The following is a 17,379-nucleotide window of genomic DNA, read 5'->3' as shown; positions in this document are numbered from 1 at the left end:
TCGCATTTAAAGAAATCTGCGCCCTTAAAGTGAAGCATTTTTACTGTATTTTCTTTAAAAAATCCAAGTCAGAAATGTTCGGTCCGACCTGGCCCGGGCTGTTAAAATCAACTTAAACCTCACAGATGTATCATCAAATGGATTCACATCTATAGATTAGTATTATATCTACCTATACACCACTTTATAATGTCACAGATTGCAGTATTTATAGACAACAAGGGGCTCGAAAGTGAAGCCCTTTTCCCTCTACATTCTCAACATAGTCTCTATCAGAAGTGTTTGGCTTGTGTTGGGTCCGACTTGGCCCGGACGGTCAAAATCAACTTTAAACACACAGATGTAACTTCAAATGTGATTAAATCTATAGATTAGTGTTATATCTACCTATACACCAATTTATAATGTCCAGGTGTATCGCATTTAAAGAAATCTGCGCCCTTAAAGTGAAGCATTTTTACTGTATTTTCTTTAAAAAAATCCAAGTCAGAAATGTTCGGTCCGACCTGGCCCGGGCTGTTAAAATCAACTTAAACCTCACAGATGTATCATCAAATGGATTCACATCTATAGATTAGTATTATATCTACCTATACACCACTTTATAATGTCACAGATGGCAGTATTTATAGAAAACAAGGGGCTTAAAGGGAAGCCCTTTTCCCTCTACATTCTCAACATAGTCTCTATCAGAAGTGTTTGGCTTGTGTTGGGTCCGACTTGGCCCGGGCGGTCAAAATCAACTTTAAACGCACAGATGTATCTTCAATTGTGATTAAATCTATAGATTAGTGTTATATCTACCTATACACCAATTTATAATGTCCAGGGGTATCGCATTAAAAGAAATCTGCGCCGTTAAAGTGAAGCATTTTTACTGTATTTTCTTTAAAAAATCCAAGTCAGAAATGTTCGTTCCGACCTGGCCCGGGCTGTTAAAATCAACTTAAACCTCACAGATGTATCATCAAATGGATTCACATCTATAGATTAGTATTATATCTACCTATACACCACTTTATAATGTCACAGATTGCAGTATTTATAGACAACAAGGGGCTCGAAAGTGAAGCCCTTTTCCCTCTACATTCTCAACATAGTCTCTATCAGAAGTGTTTGGCTTGTGTTGGGTCCGACTTGGCCCGGGCGGTCAAAATCAACTTTAAACACACAGATGTAACTTCAAATGTGATTAAATCCATAGATTAGTGTTATATCTACCTATACACCAATTTATAACGTCCAGGTGTATCGCATTTAAAGAAATCTGCGCCCTTAAAGTGAAGCATTTTTACTGTATTTTCTTTAAAAAATCCAAGTCAGAAATGTTCGGTCCGACCTGGCCCGGGCTGTTAAAATCAACTTAAACCTCACAGATGTATCATCAAATGGATTCACATTTATAGATTAGTATTATATCTACCTATACACCACTTTATAATGTCACAGATTGCAGTATTTATAGACAACAAGGGGCTCGAAAGTGAAGCCCTTTTCCCCTCTACATTCTCAACATAGTCTCTATCAGAAGTGTTTGGCTTGTGTTGGGTCCGACCATGCCCGGGCGGTCAAAATCAACTTTAAACACACAGATGTAACTTCAAATGTGATTAAATCTATAGATTAGTGTTATATCTACCTATACACCAATTTATAATGTCCAGGTGTATCGCATTTAAAGAAATCTGCGCCCTTAAAGTGAAGCATTTTTACTGTATTTTCTTTAAAAAATCCAAGTCAGAAATGTTCGGTCCGACCTGGCCCGGGCTGTTAAAATCAACTTAAACCTCACAGATGTATCATCAAATGGATTCACATCTATAGATTAGTATTATATCTACCTATACACCACTTTATAATGTCACAGATGGCAGTATTTATAGAAAACATGGGGCTTAAAGGGAAGCCCTTTTCCCCTCTACATTCTCAACATAGTCTCTATCAGAAGTGTTTGGCTTGTGTTGGGTCCGACTTGGCCCGGGCGGTCAAAATCAACTTTAAACGCACAGATGTATCTTCAATTGTGATTAAATCTATAGATTAGTGTTATATCTACCTATACACCAATTTATAATGTCCAGGTGTATCGCATTAAAAGAAATCTGCGCCGTTAAAGTGAAGCATTTTTACTGTATTTTCTTTAAAAAATCCAAGTCAGAAATGTTCGGTCCGACTTGGCCTGGGCGGTCAAAATCAACTTAAACCTCATAGATGTATCTTCAAATGTGACTAAATCTATAGATCAGTGTTATATCTACCTATACACCAACTTATAATGTCCAGGTGTATCGCATTTAAAGAAATCTGCCCCCTTAAAGTGAAGCATTTTTACTGTATTTTCTTAAAAAAATCCAAGTCAGAAATGTTCGGTCCGACCTGGCCCGGGCTGTTAAAATCAACTTAAACCTCACAGATGTATCAAATGTATTAACATGTATACAAAGTGAAGCATTGTTTCGCCTCAGCCAAAATTCACCATAACCTTATAGATTTAAACGTTGTATACGTCATTTTAACTGTAACCTTTTGATTGAAATCCTATTCTTTTGTAAAGGAAAATAACTTACACGTTTAGAGGCCTCCCAATCGTAAATCCTTGGTAGAAAACGATTGACAAGGTAGACGTTACCCATAAAATTGTGTCTACCTTGTCATCCGTCAACTTCAACAAAGAGAAACAAATGTTTCAACTGTTAGATGCATGGACGTAACACATCTTTCGATCATTGTAGTGGTCAGTTTACTGACCCGGTGTGTTGACATTTGTCATCAGCAGGTTGTCAGTTACTGACCATACCAAACCACACCGCGTGTTTGTGTCTACGTAAACATACCAATTGTGTTTTTTAGATCACAGACCCCTACGTATGAAATGAGTCCTTTATAATTGAAAGAAACGCCGGAAAGGATTATTCCAAATAATTAGAAACTGGCAGGCTGCGTAGACGGGGCGTAGTTGTTGGCATCTAATTGTGTCACTATTAGTACGATGCATGTACTACATGCGAGTTGCAGTTTGTACTCCAAGCGAGCAACACCTCCCAAGCCAGCACAGAGCATTGCCTGATAGCCAGCCAAGGAGAAATCCATCATCGGTAATTATCACGTTATCCTTTCAGCCTTATTCCCATACTCTTAAATCACTCTCATCGTTTGTTTGTTGTTTAACGCCGAACCTAGCAATATTCCAGCTATAGGACAGCGGTCTGTAAATAATCGAGTCTTGGCCGGCGAGCAACACTTCCCAAGCCAGCACAGAGCATTGCCTGATAGCCAGCCAAGGAAACTCCATCATCGGTAATTATCACGTTATCCTTTCATCCTTATTCACATACATCACTCTCACCGAATTAATCACAAAACCCCTAAATCCTTAAAACCAACAACAACACTCAACTCTTATAAATAACCAACACCTTATCCTCCCCCATCTCCCTAACACAGCTCGCACTCATTTCTACTCGCTACCCACGCCCACCACTCAAACACACCCTTTGACCCAACTCCTAAAAACAAAAAAACACCTAATCCCCCCTTCTCCTTAACACAACGCACGCTCTTTCCTACTCACCACCCACGCCCACCACTCACATACCTCCACTCCTTCGACTAAATATCTCCTAATCCCCGCTTTCCACTTGTCTCACCTAATCCCAGCCTTCCAGCAACAAAATAAATCTTTAATAATTAATCCATTTCACAAACCCTCCTACTAAAACCAACAACAAATAACCACCGCAACCTCCTCCGCCTCCTAAACACAACTCACCAAGTAAAAACAACAAACCAACTCACCTCCCCAAAACACCACCCCCACTCACCACAACACACGCTCTCCAACTCTCCAAACAACATGACTGACACCCGCAACGCCACACTCGCAGACATGCCAGCTCCTAACTCACCCACGCCTGCGGAAGCGCACAACACTTCCGGGAGGTCACTCGAAAACATCGTCCCGACCGAGTATGGCGAAAACACGACACACACCACCCCCACCAAACCAGCTAACTCGCCACCTCAAAACACCAAAAAACGCAAACTCGACACATCCATTCCACCTCCATCGCCCACACCCTCCCCGGCCGCCTTCCTCACCACCTTCGCCCTCTACTTCTTCTCAGCAGGCTCAGGCACCACTCTCTCACTAGAACTTTCGGCAGATAAAATAGGACTTTGGTTTAAAAGAGAAAAAATAAATTACAACAATATTAAAAAAGCAAACAAAGGATACCAGATAATCTTCCCTAACCGAGAATCTTACAACGCAGCAAATAAAATAACTCAAATATTCCACGTCACAGTAATCAAACAAACACCTAATTGGCAACAATATACACGAGGCGTAATTAGGGTTAACCCAAGGGAAACAACTGAGGACTTACAATTATACTCTCTAGAAGCTAACATAAACCAAGACCAAAACCCTCAACCCCTAATCACCAGCACGCGTAGAATAACCTCAACTAGAAACGGAAAAACGGTCCCAACCTCCATTGTCATAATCAACTTCAAAAAGACCGCTAAATTCCCTGAAGCCCCCAAACACATATCCTTCGGAGCCCACACCAACTTAGAAGTCAAACCCTATATAAAGCAGGTTAAGCAATGTACAAAGTGCCTCAAATACAACCACACTGCCTCCCAATGCACATACCGTAAAACTAAATGTAAAAAATGCGCACAAACAGACTGCCCAGGCACATGCACACCCTGGTGCATCCACTGCAAATCCACCCAACACACTTCACTCTCAAACCAATGCCCATACAGACACACACTCACCCAGCAGGCCAACAAACACATACACATAGACACGGCTAAAATCCAAACACGAAAATTTGCTACACCTGCATCTAAACCACTCCTCCCTACACCACACCCAAACACCACACCCATAACCGACAGCTCTGTCTGGGGCCCCTACCGAGAAACCGCACCCACCTCACACATACAAGCAGCCACTCAACCAACCACGAACCCTCCCACATCTCACATAGCCAAAACATCAATCCCCGCATGCAAAACAAACCTCAAAATGACCACCACAACACGACCCTCATCCAAGCACCCTACAGCCCATATGGTAACAACGCTCTCCCACAAGCAAGCACAACAACAAAACACAAACACTAAGAAATCATCAGCTACACCCATCCCACAAACACCTTCACAATCCTCCACATCACATGCCTCCCCCATGGAAACTCAATCAGCTAAACCTAATCTAACCGATGACGAAGATTTCTCCACTACTGAGGAAACAATAGACACTACTCCAACTAAAACAAACCAAACTCCCCAACCAGCCAACACCCAAAACCTAAATAACCTCACCTTACTCCTAGCATACATGCATAGTCAAAACTCACCAAAAGCTAGCATGAAATCCTTCTACAAAGTAGCTTTCAATCTAAAATTAACCGATCTTCCCTTCTTCCTCTTTAACCTCCATCTAAAAGAACTCACCGAATAAAATAAAAAATCAAAAAAAAATCACCAATCACCCGAACCCAATATTCGAAGGACTAAATATTTTTCAGTGGAACGCCAACGGACTCACCTCCCACGGCCATGAACTAAAAACTAAATTTAAACTAAATAAAGGCCCTCACATTGCTTGTATACAGGAAACCAAATTCTCAAAAAAATCCAAATTCACACTACCTAACTACAACTCAGTTAGAACTGACAGAGCTAAACCGAAAACAAGAAGAGCCGCAGGAGGACTAATCATATTTATCAGGGAAGATATAAATTACGAAGAAATAAAAATAGACACGCCAAACCTAGAAGCCAACGGCATTAAAATCACATTAAATAACCGAAACATAAACATCATAAATATTTACCACTGGGCGGAACAAAAAGTCCAACCTGAGGATCTAAACAAACTACTCCAAATAAGCGATAAATCTACTATATTCCTAGGAGACTTTAACGCTCACCATCCTACATGGAGCATAGATGATAAAATAGATAATCATGGCAAATTAATCTCCGAATGGATAGAAACAAACGACCTAGTACTCCTTAATAGCAACCAACCCACGAGGTACGATAAGATAAACCAAAAAATGTCGGCTATCGACCTAACCATATGCACCGCAGATCTAGCCCAAAGTACTCAATGGGAAGTGCACGACGTCCCGCTAGGTAGTGACCACTTCCCCATAAACATAACCATAGGAAATACAAACGTACCAATCCAAACAGAAAACCAAGAACCAAAATTCCATTACAATAAAGCTAACTGGGACCAATTCCAAGATATCTGCAACGAAGCTAACTTAAACGAAATAGAAAATATTGATCCAGAAACCTATTGTAAAAACCTAACAGACTATATAATAAACGCAGCCAAAACCTCCATCCCCTTCAAAACATCTAAGACAGGCAAACCGACGGTACCATGGTGGAATGAGGAAATAGAACAGACTAGAAAACGTAAATCAGCCTTCAATAAAGCAAAACGCGACTACAAATATTTAAACATAGCCCACGAACTAAACCACCAGGTTCAAAAACTAGTCCAAATAGCCAAAAGTAGAGACTGGAAAAAATTCTGCGAAGGTATAAATAACCGTACAGATGCCAGAACGGTCTGGCGCAAAATCCACGCCATCAGAGGCTTAAAACGACATAAAAAAACCCCTAACATTGACAACTCAACCAACCCCGCCCAAAAAGCAAATAATCTCGCCAACCACTTTTCGGCCGTTAGCAGTAACACCAACTTCAGTAAAAAATTCCAAGATAAACTTAAAACAGAAAACAAACCCACAAAAGAACCAAACAATAACAATCTAGAAATAAATCAACCCTACACAATGGAGGAGCTCCTCTACTTAATCCAAAACAGGAAAAAGGGCACAGCCCCAGGATTAGACCTAACTTCTTACCAAATAATTAAAAAACTCCCCCTAAAACTACTCCAGGCACTACTCAAACTATACAATCTCATCTACCTAAACGGACAGGTTCCTACTCCCTGGAAACAGGCCCTAGTCATACCAATCCCTAAACCTAATAAACCAGCTAATCAAGCTAACTCATATAGACCAATATCCCTAACTTCAAACTTATGTAAAGTAATGGAATCAATGGCTAAAAATAGATTACAACATTACTTAACCCAAAATAACATCATAAACCCAGATCAAAGCGGTTTCACTCCTGGCCGCTCAACCCTAGATAACCTCGCCCGACTAGAACAAGATGTTAAGACAGGACAGCTAAATAAACAATATACCACAGGCATCTTCTTAGACTTCTCTAAAGCTTTCGACATGGTATGGCACGATGGGCTAATACAAAAACTTAAAAAAATAGGACTCAAAGGTCAGATAATAAACTACATCCAGGACTTCCTAAACAATCGTAAAATAACCGTGGGTATAGACCAAACTCTATCGGACCAATGTCCCCTAGAAAATGGTACTCCACAGGGCAGTATCCTCAGCCCCACCCTCTTCAATATAATGATAAACGATCTATTCGAGGGCCTATCCCCTAAAGTAAACACATCAAAATTCGCGGATGATGGAGCCATCTGGATCCGCACTAAAAGCATGAACATGGTCCAAAATTTACTCCAAAAATCTCTTAATAAAATACAACAATGGGCTGACAAATGGGGCTTCTCCCTTAACTCAGAAAAAACAACAGGAATAGTATTCAAACATAAAAACATGAAACCCGCCTCCCCAATCCTCCAGCTAAACAATCAAACAATCAAATTTCAAAAACAAACCAAATTCTTAGGACTTATTTTCGATGAACATCTCACCTGGGATGCTCACATCCAAAACCTAACAACTAAATGCAGTAAAGACCTAAACACCCTAAGATGCCTAACTGGCTCTAACTGGGGAGCATCCAAAGATACCCTCCTCTCTCTCTACATATCACTAATTAGATCAAAACTAGACTACGGCTGCGCCATATACAACACCCTAAACAACTCTCTATCTAAAAAACTTGACTCAATACAATATCAGGCTCTCAAACTAATTACACGCACCCAACATGGCACCTCCTACACCTCACTTCAGGCCTTAACAGGAGAAATGCCACTAAGTCTACGCAGGGAACAGCTAAGCTTAAATTTCTGGGCCGCGACCCAATCAAACCCTCTCATCCAAAACTTAATAAACCAAAACATCAGCCCCAAAAACCAAGCTCTAGCTCGTAAACACCCCTTACTTACCCCAATATCCCAAAGAATAACAAACTACCTAAATGAACACCAAATTAAAAATCTTAAACAAAACTGCAAACAATCAAATATCTTCACCCCTAAACTTAAAATACCCAAAATAGACACAACACTAGCTAGCCAAATAAATAAACAAACCGACCCAAACATAGCTAAAACTACCACACTAGCATACATACACGAAAATTGGCCAAATTGGTGTCACATTTACACGGACGGATCCTCAGATCCGACCTCCAAACACACAGGTTTCGGAGTCCATACCACACAACCAACTAAAACCACACAATCCTTCCGACTCCCAAACAACCAATCAATATTCACGGCAGAACTAATGGGCATGGCCTCAGCCCTCCATAATCAAGGATCCAAAAACCACAAAAAAATCCTAATACTTACCGACTCCCTAAGTGGACTGCAAGCCCTCCAAAACAAAAATACCAAAAACCGACATAAATTAATAAATCAAATACTTAAAAGCTCCAACGACCTAACTAAGGCAGGCAAACAAATAACCTTCTTGTGGATACCCGCCCACGTAGGAACATACGGTAATGAAAACGCCGATATAGCAGCTAAACTATCCCTAAAAAACCCAGAAATAAGCTTAAACTTACCCATCTCAAAATCAGAAATTAAAAGTGTAAACAAGCAAAAAATCACAAAAAAATGGCATAACCTATATCTAAACTCAGATAGCCAAATCAAAAAAGTGCTCAGCAAACCACTAACCAAACCAAAAATTCTCCATCCATCCAAAAAAATCGACAGAGTAATCACTAAACTCCAAACAGGACACACCAACCTAAATAACCACCTAAAAAAAATTAAAAAACACACTACAGGAAAATGCCCACACTGCAAACAACCAGAAACCCCAGAACACGCACTCATCCACTGCACACTCTACCTAACACATCGAACCGCATTACAAACCACCTTCAATCTAAACAAGGCTCTAACTCTAGAAGCAATACTAAACCCACAAAATAAACTAGAAAACTTCAAGGCCTTAGGCGTATTCTTAATAAAAACGGAACTAATAAAACGCATCTAAACACACAATAACCTACCAAATCAAAATCACATAAACAAACAAACATCCACCATACCCAGCTCCCTTGGTTCTCCTCCCCAATCCCATCGGCATCTATTCCAAATCTCAAAATTCCCAAATTCTATATAAGCAACCCCTAAAACCCCCCTCTTGGGTTGCACAGACCACCTTCGCCCCTTTCGGAAACACATTAAATGGCCTGGCCGGGCCCGTGTGCGAAATACGCATCAGTCGGAAAGCGCACGTTAAATCTCAAAAGTAAGTAAGTAAGTAAGTAAGTACATGCCATTCCACTTCCCGTTATTAGTTATACAATATTTATAATTCCAAAATAAGTGAGTAAATGCTTTTGACTTCCCCATTCTCGAGATTAATCTAAGCTTGTATACCTTGTTTGATCTCATTGTAGAGTAAGTTTTGCAGCTATGTTGCTGAATAAATTGTAACTTAAGCTGTTTATTCCAACAACAGATAACGCGTGTTGAAGTCTTGGCATGTTTATATGGTGTCATAAGCTATGATATTTAGTCAAACGTGTTTTGAATTTATAAGAAATGTAAAAAAACACTATCTCAAGACTCACACATGTTCCTTTTTTATGCTGATTCAGAAAACGCAACATTCATATTCATATTTATTGTAATGTGAATTTTAAACATGTGTTTTAACTTTCTCAATTATGTTTTGCCATTTTACGCAATATTTGTTCTTACATCAGGTGTAGACACTTACGGTTTCTTTCACGAACGCAAATTATAATCTCAGACGATAACTAAACTGTAATTAGGAATATACCGATGCGGGTTGAGAATGCATTTACAAAACTGATTCACATGTACTCATAAAACATACGCATAATATTTCCAATTGAGAATTATTCGTAACGTACTACTGGTTAACACATGTGAACACATCTCAATGTTGAAGATTATCGTGAACTGTTAGTATTTGTACTTACATCTGAGGTACCACTTAGGGACCAGGTTTTCGTACCTATATGCACATGTACATCTTTTTTTGCAAGAAAAACACTTCCTGCACCCGAACTTGAGTTGATAACATTAATGTTTGGTTTCACAGTTCAAGCATCGTCTCACAATGCGCTAATTTGATTATTCGATTATACTGGAGAAACGTTTTTGCCTTACTTCAAGTCTTGTGTCTCATCGATCCTTCTCATTGCGTCCGTATATGCACGTTAAGTGTGGAATTAATCCAAATTACACCTGTACCCAGCTTGCTTAATTGCCCCTTGCTTAATTGCAATCAAGTAGGTGTTGCGTAATCAATCAACCATTTGCCCTTAATTAGCTGTCTTGAGCTGTAGTTAATAGCAGACCGTTTCATTGATAACTTATTCATTTGGTGAGGGTAATTAACAAAACCCATTTATTTTCTTTTGAACTTACGTTAACATGTTTGTCCTAAAATGCTTCCAGAATACTTTTGTAAGCTATGATAGTGTCGTGTCCCTCGCAAGTACGAAATAAAGTTATAACATATCACCATATTGGTATGAAAGATACTATTCCATAAAACATACTATCACTGGCCACTGACAAACATTAGCAGTATTAGAATAAGTTAGTGAGTGAGTGAGTGAGTACGGTTTTACGCCGCTTTCAGCAAATATTCCAGCAATATCACGGCGGGGGACACCAGAAATGGGCTTCACACATTGTACCCATGTTGGGAATCGAACCCGGGTCTTCGGCGTGACGAGCGAACGCTTTAACCACTAGGCGACCCGACCGCCCTCTTAGAATAAGAAACATAATTAAATACAGTATGACGTATAAGCATACAGAAAACTAAGAGAGCCCAAATTACTTCAGTTTCTGTACTGTACTTGGGTTTACCTCCTTTGCATCCTGCGTATCATTCTACCCGTCGGATCGACTTGACCCGGGTGGTTAATCATCTTAAACATCACGACTGTAAAAACAAAGTTCCTAGATATATATAGAACTTTAATTTACTGCGTCTTTTAACCATCACGGCCATAATACTGAGTGGTCCAAGTCAGGTTCAGGAGAAGTGTGTTTTCACAGTACGAGCTTTGTCGGAAATGGCTGCTCGGAGATGCAGCATGTATTCTCGCGGTATGGCAGATTACAACTGTCTCAGATAATCCTGTTTTCCTAAACACACAGATAATAGAAGCATTAAGCAGGGTTGAGGGAGAGCTTTATCCTGAAATCCAAAGTGTCTCACCGTACCTTCTCCAAGTGTTACCCTATATAAGTGACGAGGTAGCGCACTGACATCCTATTCCAAATATCACGATCAGAAATGACTGCAATTCTCGTTGGCGACTCTTTGGTCAAATATCTCGGACGGTACACTGAGAAAGAAGCCATAGTTACGAGATCGCTGTCAGGAGCCAAGGTGGCTGACGTCCCCGATCTCCTCTGGGACATTGAGAGGTTTAAGGTAGGAGACGTCTTCATATCATATATTTTAGCAGTTAAAGGAAGTAACATTTTGCACATTATGAGGACTGTTCCACGCACGTACTAATGAATAATCAGTCATCATAAACTCACCCCAATGATAATTGAAACCGGTTTGGATAGTTGATACAGACACTGTGTGATAAAACATATTTCCAAAAACCTACCTTACGTTTGGGTTTCAGTGAAAGATACAACTGAAGTGACCGTTATTTTAACATTGTTTTCAGTTCGTCATTGTCCATGTTGGGATAAATGACTTGGCTTACATGCCCAGAGCGACGAGACAGGTCTTGGACGACTTCATCAAGCTGCTCGGCTGTTTAAGGGAACGGAACCCACGGTATGTCATATCATCTCCTGTCATACACAATCCAATATTTGCATGTAAATTACCGGCTTTTGAGCTGACTTCGCAATGCATCATCACACATAGTCCATAACGTCAGATGACAACATAGTATCAGAGACCATATACCGGTATATGGTCTCTGATAGTATAATAGGTTCGACCGATTTGTTTGACGTGACCGCCGCGTCGGCAAAAGTACTGTTTTGGGGATAAATAACGATTTTTATGTTTTTACAGAGCTGTGGTATTCCTTTCCGGAGTCACCCCGAGGGATCGGAACCGGTGGCGCCAGGGCCAGGGCATTTCAAACCACGATGCCCTGAACATAAAAGCCTACGCCCTAAACAAAGGTCTAAAACACCTTTGTGAAGCGGAGCGACTCACATATGTTGGACACCCTGAATTTATGTCTTCTGGCAAAGTGCGGAAGGACTTTCTCGCGCATGATGGCCTACAGTATGATGTCAAAAACAGCTGGCATCAGACCTGATCCGTGCTCTTGCTGTGGTATGTTTTTTTAAAAGAATTATTGTTTCATAGTATTTTTCTTTCCAATAGTTTGAATATTTACTGTATTAATGCACCACAAGGTCATGAAGTGGCCATACAATTTCCGAGTGCTGTGATGGGATTCAAACCATGCACCTTCCAACCCGAGCTCGGACGCTATGTTCACATGACCAAAGAGGTTAACACCCATCCTCCTGTTCACTGCAGAACTTTCTCATCTATCATCTACTTGTTTATCAACTTTCGGCTAATACATTTAGTATGATACTTACACTGGTACCTAATCCGTTTTTGTACAAATAGTAACAACAATGTGGCACCAATACAATGTTAGAATGTTATTTTTTAAGTTAGCATCCGTTTTCTGTTTTTTTCACAGGTTCAGCATACACCCGTAAAGAACGCCCATTCGCAAATTCAAGTACGTCCCACCTTCAAACGCATTTAACATTAATTTTGCCTTAGGTATATTTCCTTTTCATATCAAACTGAACAAATCTGAACATCAATAGAATCGTCCATGATGACAATGCCGTCTACAATAATGTGTTCCTTTTTAACCAGACGACTCGCCCACTCAAGACTCCCTCTCGCCCACTCAAGACTACCAGTCACCCAGACAAGACGACGACTCCCCCTACCACGCCTTCGGAGTGGGTTTTGTCGTACGCCCATGCCTGTTCAGAAAAAACTGCAGGCGTCCCAGGCCCACCCCATCCTCCATTGGACACAGCTTCAGAGGTAAGCATTGGATAAAGAATATAAAGTCATGCATTATACATATTCATTACATTAACTTGTTGTAGTCTTTGCAACCGTCTTACCATCGTTATTTAATGCAGGTCGACTTTCCACCCCCTACAAAAGGCAGCATGGCTTTCACGGGACAAGATGGCAAACAAGGTGAAGCATATAATTGCAACCTTCTCTCAAAAATTAAATTCTTGCTTGCTGCTAAATAATTGTATTGTTAATACGAAAACCATATTTTCTTCATTTCATTTATTTCCAGAGAATGATAACTCTCCCTTTAGTGTACAATTGTTTATAATAACCATGAGTTGTTTTCTTTTTTAAGTCCCAAATGACAGCCTCCGCGCAAAAAGAGGAGAACCGGCCAGTGAAGGTAAGATATTTGCGCTACATAACCAAGAAACATCCCTTCCGTTATTTTTAATATTCCGGTTCGTTCCTTGGGGAATGCATATTTCTTTGTATTCTTTATTAATATAAGTCTCTCCTTGATAAATATATATTTGTTTTATAAAACCAAGCGTTTCTTATCTTTTCCAGTCCCAATTGACAGCCTCCATCCCCAAAACGGAGAACCTTTCAAGGAAGGTAAGTTAATAGCAGTACAAAAACTAGAAACATTTCTTCCGTTATTGTTTACAAGAAACGTATATATATATATATAGATTTAATCACATTTGAAGATACATCTGTGTGTTTAAAGTTGATTTTGACCGCCCGGGCCAAGTCGGACCCAACACAAACCAAACACTTCTGATAGAGACTATGTTGAGAATGTAGAGGGGAAAAGGGCTTCACTTTCGAGCCCCTTGTTGTCTATAAATACTGCAATCTGTGACATTATAAAGTGGTGTATAGGTAGATATAATACTAATCTATAAATGTGAATCCATTTGATGATACATCTGTGAGGTTTAAGTTGATTTTAACAGCCCGGGCCAGGTCGGACCGAACATTTCTGACTTGGATTTTTTAAAGAAAATACAGTAAAAATGCTTCACTTTAAGGGCGCAGATTTCTTTAAATGCGATACACCTGGACATTATAAATTGGTGTATAGGTAGATATAACACTAATCTATGGATTTAATCACATTTGAAGTTACATCTGTGTGTTTAAAGTTGATTTTGACCGCCCGGGCCAAGTCGGACCCAACACAAGCCAAACACTTCTGATAGAGACTATGTTGAGAATGTAGAGGGAAAAGGGCTTCACTTTGAGTTCTGTGTTTTCTTTAACTACTGAAATATGAGACAATAAAGTGGTAAATAATTAGATAAAATACTAGTCTTTAGATATAAATAATGTTAGGAACTTTAGAAGTGCTTGGACAGTTATTAACACGTGTCGTGTCAGTCTTTTGACATTCGCGAATATCCATTTCCAGAAAACATCATGTGTTGGTTTAACACGAATTAGTAAAGGTTAACTACCTAAACACGTTATTTAATGAAAGAAGAGTAGTCAAAACACTGTCGTTTCCTGCCCAGGACATCACACCCCTACACGCTAAGGTCGATGAGAAGCATTCTAATCAAAGAATACACAGTCAAGACGCTGACTTTTCTACGAGACTCACGGTATATAGTCATTATCATCAGTTAATTACATTGTTGAAGGTGCATTTTTATTCAAACTCAATTAAATGAGCAAAACTATACGTTTGCGGACATTTGAGATCTGCCTAGATATGCGCGTTTCGTTTTATTATTCTGCAATCCATTTTTAGTATTACCCGCTGGCCCGGCCCGGCCCGACTTTTCTTGGCCCGACTTTTAGGCAATCCCTTCTACAAACCTACCAATGCTGGTCGTAAGGTGATGCACGTGTGTGTGTGTGCTTTTACTAATGCCAAATGCCAATGTAAAAACGCTAGCCCACTTAGATACCATGCCTCAGCTTAGAATGCCCACTCAAACACAGTATACAAACTCCGAGCCGACAAGTCCTTGTTTTAGCCCCTTAATGCCGAGCGCCAGGCAGGGTAACACGAGGTACCATAGTTTAACGTCTGTTAGTATGACGCGGCCGGGGATCTCCGGGCGGACGCTCGACCACAAGACCACGCCCTGTCTAAGAGGCGACTAAATGGATCGAGCGACTTGGTTGATTGCGCGTCATCGTGGATCGCTGCTCATGATATCAATCACTAGATTTCCTGGAAGCAGACTCGATTATGTACATATAGACAGTTAAATTATCAAGCAAGAGAAATTGAATACTATTTAGCCAAGCCAATTTTATTGCGTTTTAACATTAATAAATATAAACCTAATACGATAGTTCTTAGAGACCAGTGATCTCCGAAAAAAAATGTTTTCTTTTCTTCACAAACTAGACTTATATAAGACAGCTAATAGTTATGTCCCACCCGATAATACAACCTCTTATCAGTAGATAAACATTATAAATGAGTATGATATACATTTGTAAGTTGAAAATTGAATAAGGACTCGAGATTTAAATAAATGTTTTTTGAGTTCAAGATCATAAGCATATTGTTATTCATTGATGGTTCACATGTGACGCTAATCTTGGATTTATCTCTTGTTGTATTTGATAATTGTGCAGCATCTTAATGTTTCTATGTATAAATAAATGCACAGGGAACATGTCCTTGCATTGTTGTTTGTTAATACGTTGTTACGCTATAATGCATAGTTGTTACTATAATGCATCGTTGTTACTATAATGCATAGTTGTTACTATAATGCATCGTTGTTACTATAATGCATAGTTGTTACAATAATGCATCGTTGTTACTATAATGCATCGTTGTTACTAATAATGCATAGTTGTTACAATAATGCATCGTTGTTACAATAATGCATCGTTGTTACTATAATGCATCGTTGTTACTAATAATGCATAGTTGTTACAATAATGCATCGTTGTTACTAATAATTCATGGTTGTTACTATAATGCATCGTTGTTACCAATCATGCATAGTTGTTACAATAATGCATCGTTGTTACTAATAATGCATCGTTGTTACTATAATGCATCGTTTGTACTAATATTGCATAGTTGTTGCAATAATGCATCGTTGTTACAATAATGCATCGTTGTTACTAATAATGCATAGTTGTTGCAATAATGCATCGTTGTTACTATAATGCATCGTTGTTACTAATAATGCATAGTTGTTACAATAATGCATCGTAGTTACTATTCTGCATAGTTGTTCCTTTAATGCATAGTTGTTACTATAATGCATGAGTCTTACTATAATTCTTAGTTGCTAAATTAATGCATCGTTGTTACTAATAATGCATCGTTGTTACTATAATGCATCGTAGTTACTATTCTGCATAGTTGTTACTATAATGCATGAGTCTTACTATAATTCTTAGTTGTTAAGATAATGCATAGTTTCCTGAAAAAGTTTTCTTTTATCATAATGCTTTAATAAAAGTACTGTTTTACTGCCACTGAAGTGACATGTACAATTGGAAGGAAGGGATACTGTCAAATCCATATCATTTTTGGTTTCTTTCAAAACACTATCAGCTCACATAATTAGTTTACTTCATCAGTAGGAAATGTTAACAATACAACACATCGCCGTCACTCTCTCAGCCCAAGGAAGTCACACAAAGTGAAAGTTCATTATTATTTACTGTTGGCTTCAGTTCCGGCCTTCCTCCCACGTCAAGCTGACACGCCGTGATATAACCCATATACTGTTTAAAGCGATGTTAAACCCAACTCACTCGCTAACTATAACTGTTTATATTTCAACGACCTGACACAAAGTCTATTCTCCCACTTTTTGCTATTTCAGGAGCGTATGACCTAAATGTGTACACAGTCACGTGCCACCGGTTGTGTCGCGGAAGAAAACAGGGCTCCGTTCCACAAAGCTGTCGTAGCGATAAGGAAACTCGTTACTACCATACTATAATAAAGACTGTCGTTGCGCTACGATCGCTTTGTGGAAGGGGACCCTGATCCTGAAACGGGAAATAGTAAATATACCAAGTTAAAAATAAAAACGCACTCAGCATGACGGAAGCGACTTAGATTGTGTTGTCA

The sequence above is a fragment of the Haliotis rufescens genome, unplaced genomic scaffold (genome assembly GCF_023055435.1).
Source record: "Haliotis rufescens isolate VD_foot unplaced genomic scaffold, xgHalRufe1.0.p SCAF_5, whole genome shotgun sequence".
Taxonomy (NCBI): domain Eukaryota; kingdom Metazoa; phylum Mollusca; class Gastropoda; order Lepetellida; family Haliotidae; genus Haliotis; species Haliotis rufescens.
Note: the sequence above shows the minus strand (reverse complement) of the source record.